Source organism: Pinus tabuliformis, chromosome 9 (genome assembly GCF_031772625.1).
Source record: "Pinus tabuliformis cultivar Carrire ecotype Pingquan chromosome 9, CPIR1, whole genome shotgun sequence".
Lineage (NCBI taxonomy): Eukaryota > Viridiplantae > Streptophyta > Pinopsida > Pinales > Pinaceae > Pinus > Pinus tabuliformis.
Window position 1 is genome coordinate 568,475,725 of NC_142307.1, and position 10,310 is coordinate 568,486,034.

Here is a 10,310-nt window from a genome sequence, read left to right on the forward strand (position 1 = left end):
AATTAGCTTTTTATTGTTCCAATAATGAAGCTGAATATGAGGCACTGATTGTAGGCTTGAAAATACTAAAGAAGTTGAATGCAAAGAGAATTTCAATTTATGGTGACTCCAAATTAGTAATTAAACAAGTCAAGAGTGAATACCAAGCCAAACATCCTCAAATGAGGGCTTACCATAATGCAGTTTTAGATATTTTGAGGTTGTTTCCATATCATACTTTGACATGTGTCCTTCGTACACAAAATGTTATTGCAGATTCTCTTGCTACAACACCAAGTAACTGAAAGATTCCAATGAATTCAAACAAGTTTGAAATTCATGTGAAGCATCGCCCAACTGTCCCTGATAATCAAAGATATTAGCGGGTGTTTCAGGACGACAAAGAGATTGAATTTTTTCTGCAAAATGAAGGCAAATATAAAGACACGTGTATAGATGGTGAGAAAAATGATGATGAACCAAAAATAGAGGTAAATCAGATGGAAGTATTACAATTGAAAGAAAATGTAATCCCTAAAGGCCTTATCGCTTTAGAGGAATTATTTGATCAAGATGACGTAGCTCGCAAGCCAAGCTTAGTGCCGACCGAGAAAGGTGTTGAAGATGTAAATATCGGAACAACAGAAAATCCAAAGATGGTGAAGTTGTCAAATGCATTACCTCTGAGGTAAAAGCTAAATACATTAGTTTATTGTCTTCATTTTCTCATGTATTTTAATGGGACTATACAGATTGAAAGGAGTACGACAAAAGTATAATTCAACCTATCATTCCAATTAAGCCAAATCATAAGCCATTTCGCCAAAAGTTGAGAAGGATAAATCTGAAGTTGTTGCCATCGATAGAAAAAGAGTTGAATCGATTGTACAAGGCTGGTATAATTGTTCTGATTAGATTTTCAGATTGGATCTCCAATTTGGTACCCGTGCGAAAGAAGACAGGTGAGATTAGATTGTGCATAGATTTTAGAAATTTGAATAAAGTGTCATTGAAAGATAATTAACCACGGTCGAACATGGACCGCATACTCCAAAGAGTAGTTGGGGCATCTCGTATGTCGTTGCTCGATGGGTATTCTGGCTTCAATCAAATTTTTCTTCATGAAGATGACAGGGACAAGACAACATTCACCACTCCTTGGGGGACATTTTACTATGCCAAGATGTCGTTCGGTTTAAAGAATATTGGAGAAATTTTTCGGCGGGCCGTGGACATCACCTTCGCAAATGAAAAAAAATGTGTTTTCAGTAGTGTATCTTGACGATTTGACTATCTTTTCAAATTCAGATGAGGAGCATCTTTACCATCTAAAAATTGTTTTTCAGCGTTGTAGAAAATATGGAATATCACTCAATCCCAAAAAGAGCCTTTTTTCCATGGATGAGGTGAAGCTTCTCAGTCACATAATATGAAAAGAAGGAATCTGCATTGATCCTGCTGGAGTCGAAGCTATACAGAAAATAAATTTTCCTTGTAGTAAGAAAGAGATCCAAGCATTTAATGGTAAGATGAACTTCTTATGTCATTTTGTGCCTAATCTAGCTGAACACTTGAGGGAAATTACAAATATGTTGAAGAAGGACAGTGTCGTCAAGTGGACCAAAGAAGCCATGAGGTCTTTTAACCTGGTAAAGTTGGCTCTTTCTTCAACTCTGATTTTGATTAGTCCGGATTATTCACAGGATTTTATATTATTTTCATTCACTTCTGAACATACTATGGCAACAGTTCTAATGCAGAAAAGAGATCAGATTGAAAAGTCGATTGCGTTTTTCAGCAGGACAATAAGAGATGCAGCTTTAAAATATAACATTATTGAGAAGCAAGCTCTCATCTTGGTGAAAGATTTGAAAGATTTCCGGGTATATATTTTGCATTCTCATATTCCTACTTATGTCCCTAATGCAACAGTCAAAGATATTTTGGTACAAACAAATCTATAAGGGAGGCGAGGCAAATGGATTGCAGCATTGCTAGAATATGACTTGGAGATAAAGCCAACAAAGCTAATCAAGGGGTAGGATTTAACAAAGTTGATGGTGGAGTCTAATTTACATGCATTAGACATAAACCTGATTGCATCCATGTTTGAAGAAGATGAAGATAGTTGGCTGATTCAGGTATCTAAAATTTTTATTCATTCTCCTTGGTATTTAGATATTGTATACGTGCTTTAGCACCTTTCACCGCCACTGGGGATGGCTAAAAATAAAGGTATAACTCTAAAATTAAATCCTGTTAGATTTTGTATTTTGAACAATGCACTTTATTGGAGGGATCTCGGAGGTATTTTGTTGAATTGTTTGCTCGAAGAGGAAGAAAAATAGGTCATGAGTGATTTTCATAAGGGAGACTATGGAGGTCACCTATTTTGGAAGACGATGGCTAACAAAATTTTGAGAGCTGGGTACTATTGGCCTACCCTCTTTGCTGATGTTTATAAAACTATCACAAGATATCATGAATGCTAGATTTTTCAGGGAAGGAGAAAGTTGCAGCCTCTACCTTTCAAGTCGGTTGAAGTTAGTGCACTGTTTCAGCAATGCTTAGATTTTATTGGAGAGATTCATCCCACATCTTCAGCTCAGCACAAGTGGATATTAAAAGTGACAGATTATTTCACGAAGTGGATTGAGGCGATCGCCACTCAGCAGGCTACAGACTTGGTGATAATTTAGTTTCTTGAAAGTAATATTTTGTCACATTTTGGTTGTCCTAGCAAAATTATTACAGATAATGCAGCCTCTTTCAAGTCCAAAAATATGATTGAATTTTGTAGTAAATACAAAATTACCTCAGGACATTCTACTGCATATTATCGATAAGGTAATGGATTGGCTGAATCTTCAAACAAATCATTGGTCAACATCATTAAAAAGCTACTGGAAACCAATAAGAAGAGTTGGCATAAAAAATTAGTTAATGCATTATGGGTGGATAGAGTAAGTCAAAACAAGTCAATCGGCATGTCTCCATTCGAGATTGTATAAAGTATTGACATGCTGTTCCCAACATCTCTCACAGTCCTAGTTGTTAAACTTCTGTAGGAAGCTGGCAGCGAGGAAGATAATTTTCAGCAAAGAATAAGCTAAATGATCCATTTATAGCAGATGAGAGAAGAATTTTTTTAGAATACCTTCAAGCTGCAAGAGAGAATTAAAAAGATTTATGATCGAAAGGCAAAGGCTGACAAATTTCATATTGAAGACATAGTGCTAAAGCGGGATGCTAGAAACAAGGATAAAGGCAAGCACAAAAGTTTGAGAACCTGTGGAAGGGACCATATAGAATTGCTGCATATCGAGGTAAAAATGATTTTCTACTCAAAGAAATGAATGGGGAAGATTTTCCAGGAGGGTCGGTAAATGGTTGGCTCCTAAAACGGTACTATCTCTGAGAAGTTTTATGCTTTCACATTTTGTCATTGTACATACCATTTTATTTCTTTCATTGCAAAGTTAGAACTATCATCATCCATTCAGTTGGGGGCCCGAAGTGAAGGCTATAAAGGTGAATGTTTGGCTTCATTATTTGGTTTTTTAGTGTCAGTTGTTTGAGTCATAGTTGAGTCAGTTTTGAGTTGAGGTATTTGTTTGGTGTTCTAAACTTATTGACTGCATATTGCCCAATGGATGAAGGCACTTATCTTCTTTTCCGAAGATCTGTGGTTCTTGGCACCTCCCATGAGCTACCATCCCCATTGGAGCCAATGTTAGTGTTGGTATCTTCATCCCTCCATCAGTGATCAAATTCCTCTTTTTGCATGCATATTAGGTGTCCCATCCAATCAGCTGCTTTCCATTAGGTCATGGATCAACTGATGGTAGTGGTTCATGTCAATCTCCCTCATGACATTCACCTGCTGGCCTGTTTTCACATGTTTTAGGTCATTTACTATCATTTTGTTTCATTTCATTTACAAAAATTAGTTTTAGGGTTTTCATCTGACTAGGTCTAGGGTTTGCCATCATGGTCATCTAAAACTCAATAAAAAGTCAGTAGGCACATGAGGAGGCCTTATAAGTTCATACAATCATAAATTCACTGACGAAATGCTCAATAAATGGTTTTTACTTCAAAACTCTATTTTGAGGTGAAAACAAAGTTTTTGTTTTATGTACAAATTTTATGTAATTTAAAGTGTTTCTATATGTAATAACTTCAGTAGCTGCTCTTTGTCACCTTGCCAACTCCAACCACTGTAAAAAGATAAAAGTATCAATGCATCAGTCCATCAATTGATCAAGAAAAGTCACACTTCAAATGAAAAATAGATTTTTTGAGCAAAAGTGACTACGACTTTATAAAAGTTGGTTTCAAATGAGGAAAAAATTAAAAGGCATCCATATATAAAGTGAAATTATGCTAGTCATCTATTTCATTGTGAAAAACATGCTTGAAGAGCTAAAATCGCGATTTGGAGGCAACTCGAGCAAAATAAAGTGAAATCCTTGTTTTTTAGCAAATCTGCCTGGCACTGCGCATCAGAGGCTTGGCACTGTGCATCAGCCGGTTTCAGCCAGTGTTAAATTACAAGGGCACTGTGCATTAGGAGGGCAATGCACATTGGGCCCAGTGCACTGTGCATTGACCAAGAAGGTGCCAAAACCATTCCAAATCACCCAAAACTCTCTCAAACACTACATTTCTCTCCTACAAGTAAGTTCTTATTAATATTGAGCTAAATTTGGTCTTCTACATGTTTTCTTCATAAGTTTGCATCTTGAAAATAAAACCTTAGCTTGTCTTCATATATTTTCCTCCCATTGCAAAACTTTCACTCCATAACCAAACCCAATACCTTTTTCTCCTTTTCTATACTTCATTACCCTAAATCAATCCACTAATTCCATTTTCCCTATCCCACTCCCCTAAGAAAACTCACTCCCTTCATGAAACCCTAAGTCCCTCTCAAAACCCTAATTTCCAAAACCTCTCCCTTCACTCCCCAACATCATTCCACATTTGTAAAATCTCTTCATACTCATCTTCCTTGTCCTCACCCATTATCATTTTCCACCATATCATCATCACATCACATCCCTAAGACAAGCACCATGATAAGAAGCACTGAATCAAGTTATGAAGAAGAAACACTTAGTGACAGTGTAGAAATTTTGAATAATATGACACTTATTCAAAAAGATTATCCCGATTATACACTATTGTGGAATACATGCATAATACATAACCTCCTCTACGTTGATCATCAATTTTACGGAATTAAAAACAATGAAACATCAATCGCATGCACACACTAACACAATATGTAACCCAAGGAAAGCTTACAGCCAAAAACCCCACACTATCTGTATATTATAATGATTGAGAACATGTAACAATACATAGTACAATACTCCTCACAAGTACTCAGTACTATCTCCACCTGTTACACACAAAACTAGCTCATATTTGAATCAATCAGAGGATCAAGTCTTCTCCACTGCTTGCCTCCCTCCACTACACAATCCTGCACGAGAATGGATGAGAATGGCTGATCCGAACTCCTATTTACTTGGCTGAACCACGCAATCCTCATTGGCAATACTCAATCCATTGATTATGCAAATCTCATGCAACGCTATAGTCACAACTGACAGCTGTCTTGCCCTTTCACTCACCTCTAACACTTGTCTCCATTGAACTGTCCATGTACTGAGTTAATTGATGTATTCTTTAGTTAATTTATGAGTTAATAATTAGTGAATTAATTAATAATTAATTCACATCACTCATCACTAGTGTATTCTACAATTAGACTAAATATAACTAGTTCAACTCAGTCAAACTAAACACAACTCCATCAACTCCTCAATCAACTCCACCAAACTCAATCACTTGAGTTCTAACTGGAGTCCATCATGCAATAGCTCAATTGACCCATAAGGAAAGCATATTTCCTTCTGACAGTTGCATGTGCCACATCCGTAGCTCGAATTGAAGTCATCCAAGTGGATAAGATAATGTTTATAGTCCAAATATTATTAAGAGCTAATAATATTTGACTGTTCTATTTTTAGCTTGGGAGTATAAAAATAGAATCTGCTCATATGTCTAAAAATAGAGGTCCATCTATTTTTACCAACATGACCAATCATCCACAAATAGCATCTTGCAACTCATAGACCATGATCCATATGTCTAAAAATAGACATAGTCTAAAAATAGACTTTGTGCCAAAAATAGCTTGTGGATGCACTTAGTGAAGGCGACTCCTTTCCACTAAGCTCCATCATCTTGTTGCATTCTCAACACTCCCTCTCAACAAGATATGGATTATCTGCAACCCCTATCCTGCAACTCTGGAATGTTCTGCATGCAACACATTTGCTCGGTCCACTTGCTCCAACAACACTTGGAACAAAAACATTCCCAAGTGACCACTCTCTTGGGCTAGGAACATATTCTGATGTTGAAGCTCTATCTGCTACTGAAAAGTGCTCCCTCTCTGACATCTGCGCTACTGCAACATCTCCATGCATCTCGAACCATTGCACAGTTCTCTGTGCCACCTAGCATTGTGCAAAACACTTGTGTCTCTTGGATTGCTATAGCCTACTAGCTATGCATTGTCCTGGGATTCCTTACACTGTCACTCTCTCTACCACTCCATCGACATCTGTCTCTACCCAATCAGTTAGTTCCTGCTACTCCACATCGGGGCTCCCGTAGCAAGGTCTCATCCAATAGGTTGGGTACCTCAAGGATCCTGCCCCTCCTCCTTGGGAAGATCACTCTATATTGCCCCACCTCCTTCCTAGAGGTATGGCTGCATGTGATCCCTCAGCCCACCTAGCTCAAAGTTCCACCCTACTGGAGGTCTCTGCATGAGTAGATGTCTCTACTCGATCTCCTCTCAGCTTCCCTTGTTGAGGCTATTCCACAACCTCCTGAAGCTGCTGCACAAATTGTGGCTCCTCCACAATCGTCCGAGACTTCTTCTGGCTCTGCATATTGAGAGGTAATATATGCTACCTCTCAACGACCAAGTCTCCATCAGTTGCCTCGTTGCTCAAGGCTTTGCATGCATCTTGAACCTCAAGATCATAGAGGTTTTGACTCGTGAACCAATCTGCTTCACCTGTCTAGTGATGATGTGTCTAAGGAAAACCTTTCCCTTACTGAAGACTACATCACAGCCTCTGTCTTCTAGCATCGCGATCGACACCAAGTTTCTCTTCAGTCATGGTACATACTTGACATCGGTCAAGGTAAGGCGAGCTCCATGCTCCCTCTAAAAAATAACCGTGCCTACACCTGAGAGACTATACTTCTCATCATTACCCATCGCTATGAGTATCTGGAGATCTTTCTCCTCCAAAGTACTGAACAAACTCTCATCACCGGTCATGTTGAAAGAAGCTCCACTGTCAAGAAACCAACCAATTCCCACCATGGATGAAACCATGCATGCGAAGAGTGTGAAATCCAACTCAAACTGTGAAACAAGTGCCTCACCTTCAAATCCTTCCCCGGATCCCTTCTTGGATTTCCTCCGTGGAAAATTTGGAGCATAATGGCCCACCTCATGACAACAAAAGCATCGCACTTTTGATTTGTCAACCTTATTCCCATCATTGGAAGAACTGGATTTGGAAAGAGAACTCTTCTCCTTCCCCTTCTTTGCTTTGGAAGCCAAAGCGCAATCTTCTTCATCAGATGCCTTTGATGAAGATCCATCCCTTGTATTCCACTTGATCTCCTCTTGCACAAGATCCAACCAAAGTCTCTCCCATCCTGGCAATTTCTCTCGACCATTGACAGAGTCCTGATAGGAATGCCAACTCTTCGGAAGACCAAGTCCTCATCATCGACAGTCACCCCCACACTTCCAAGCTCATCCCTGCATTGGGTGAACTTCGTGAGATACCTGGGTATACTGTCTCCATTCTCACACTTAATGTTTCTAAGTTTATCCTTGAGCGCCAACTTCCTCTGGTCGCTCTTGCTTTGGAATAGATATGTCAATGCTTTCCACATCAAGTATGGAGAAGCCTTTCCATGCAGGCTGGATACAATGTGATCCTTCACGCCCTTCGATAGAATCCTTCGACACTTTTCTGTCTTATTTTGCCAAACTTCAACGTGAGCAGCACCAGTAGGCTTTGGGACCTCAGCCTCTATGAAATCCTTCAGCCCATTGTCATCTAACACCGCCTCCATCCTATCTTTCCATGCAATATAATTTGAGCTGCCTTTAAGAGCATACTCCAATCACAATCCATTGAAAGACATTTCATCTTTGACACCAAGAAAACATTGCTGCAAATTCGAATTCCACTAGCTCAAAACTCAACCGCTTCTGATCTAAATTTTGTGAGAACAAAGTATTTCTCATACAGAGATTGACTGTATGGGCTTTTACCAGATATCTCACCTTCCAAAGGAAGGATGAATCCAGAGGCTACCTGACCCAATTATAGACTTTCCCTGAAGAAATAAAATGTAAACACTTTCTAAATAATAGATCTGATGATCAACTCTGCTCTAATACCATGTAGAAATTTTGAATAATATGACACTTATTCAAAAAGATTATCCCGATTATACACTATTGCAGAATACATGCATAATACATAAACTCATCTACGTTGATCATCAATTTTGCGGAATTAAAAACAATGAAACATCAATCGCATGCACACATTAACACAATATGTAACCCAGGGAAAGCTTACAGCTGAAAACCCCACACTATCTATATATTATAATGATTGAGAACATGTAACAATACATAGTACAATACTCCTCACAAGTACTCAGTACTATCTCCACCTGTTACACACAAAACTAGCTCATATTTGAACCAATCAGAGGTTCAAATCTTCTCCACTGCTTGCCTACCTCCACTACACAATCCTGCATGAGAATGGCTGATCCAAACTCGTATTTCCATGGCTGAACCACGCAATCCTCATTGGCAATACTCAATCCATTGATTATGCAAATCTCATGCAACGCTATAGTCACAACTGACAGTTGTCTTGCCCTTCCACTCACCTCTAACACTTGTCTCCATTGAACTATCCATGCACTGAGTTAACTGATGTATTCTTTAGTTAATTTATGAGTTAGTAATTAGTGAATTAATTAATAATTACTTCACATCACTCATCACTAGTGTATTTTGCAGTTGTACTAAATACAACTAGTTCAACTAAGTCAAGCTGAACACAACTCCATCAACTCCTCAATCAACTCCACCAAACTCAATCACTTGAGTTCTAACTGAAGTCCATCATGCAATAGCTCGACTAACCCATAAGAAAATCGTATTTCCTTCTGACGGTTGCATGTGCCACATCCATAGCTTGAACTGAAGTGCTCCAAGAGGATAAGATAATGTTTATAGTCCAAATATTATTAAGAGCTAATAATATTCAACTGTTCTATTCTTAGCCTAGCAGTCTAAAATTAGAATCCGCCCATATGTCTAAAAACAGAGGTACATCTATTTTTACCAACATGACCAATCATCCACAAATAGCATCTTGCAACTCATAGACCATGATCCATATGTCTAAAAATAGACTTTGCGCCAAAAATAGCTTGCGGGCCCACTTAGTGAAGGCGACTCCTTTCCACTAAGCTCCATCATCTTGTTGCATTCTCAATAGACAGCTCAAGGGAAAGAAATGCACAGCCCAGGAGACCTCACAAGGGTGGAAAGATTATTAGGGAGGAACCTATTAGCATGATTGAACTCCTTGCTTGCCCTGTTGCTACCACATGTTTTAGATATCAATGTTGTTTTGAGTTTGGTGAGATGCTTGAGAGGGTTAAATACCATCATGAGTTAGCAAGGCAGTTTGTCATAAACATGGAGAATAATGTGGTGCACCTTGCTGGGATAAATTTCACTCTTTCACCAACTATTATTGCAGAAGCTACCGGAATCCTAGATGTAGGGGAAAAGTGGAATAAAATGCAGAATATCAGTAAACACCATTATGAACCATATATTAAGGCCAAATATCATGGTAAACTTAGCAGGGTGTTTCCTTTTAAGTTCTTGGAGGACTGGTATGTTCCACTGATGAAACTCATCATCAAATACTTCACATGTGAGGGTAGGTTCTCCAGACTCTATGCCTACCATATCAGATTACTTATGCACTTCACCAGGGTCAGAATGATGAGTATTCCATATTTCATATGTAAAAACATAGAGAGGATGACTGTGATTGCAAAGAGAAAACCATATCGACAGCAGCTCAATAGCATTTATCATTTTGTTGTCATCAAAATTGTTGTTTTGCATCAACTCACCCAGTTGGGAGTGTCATTGGAAACTTTCATTGCCCATGAAA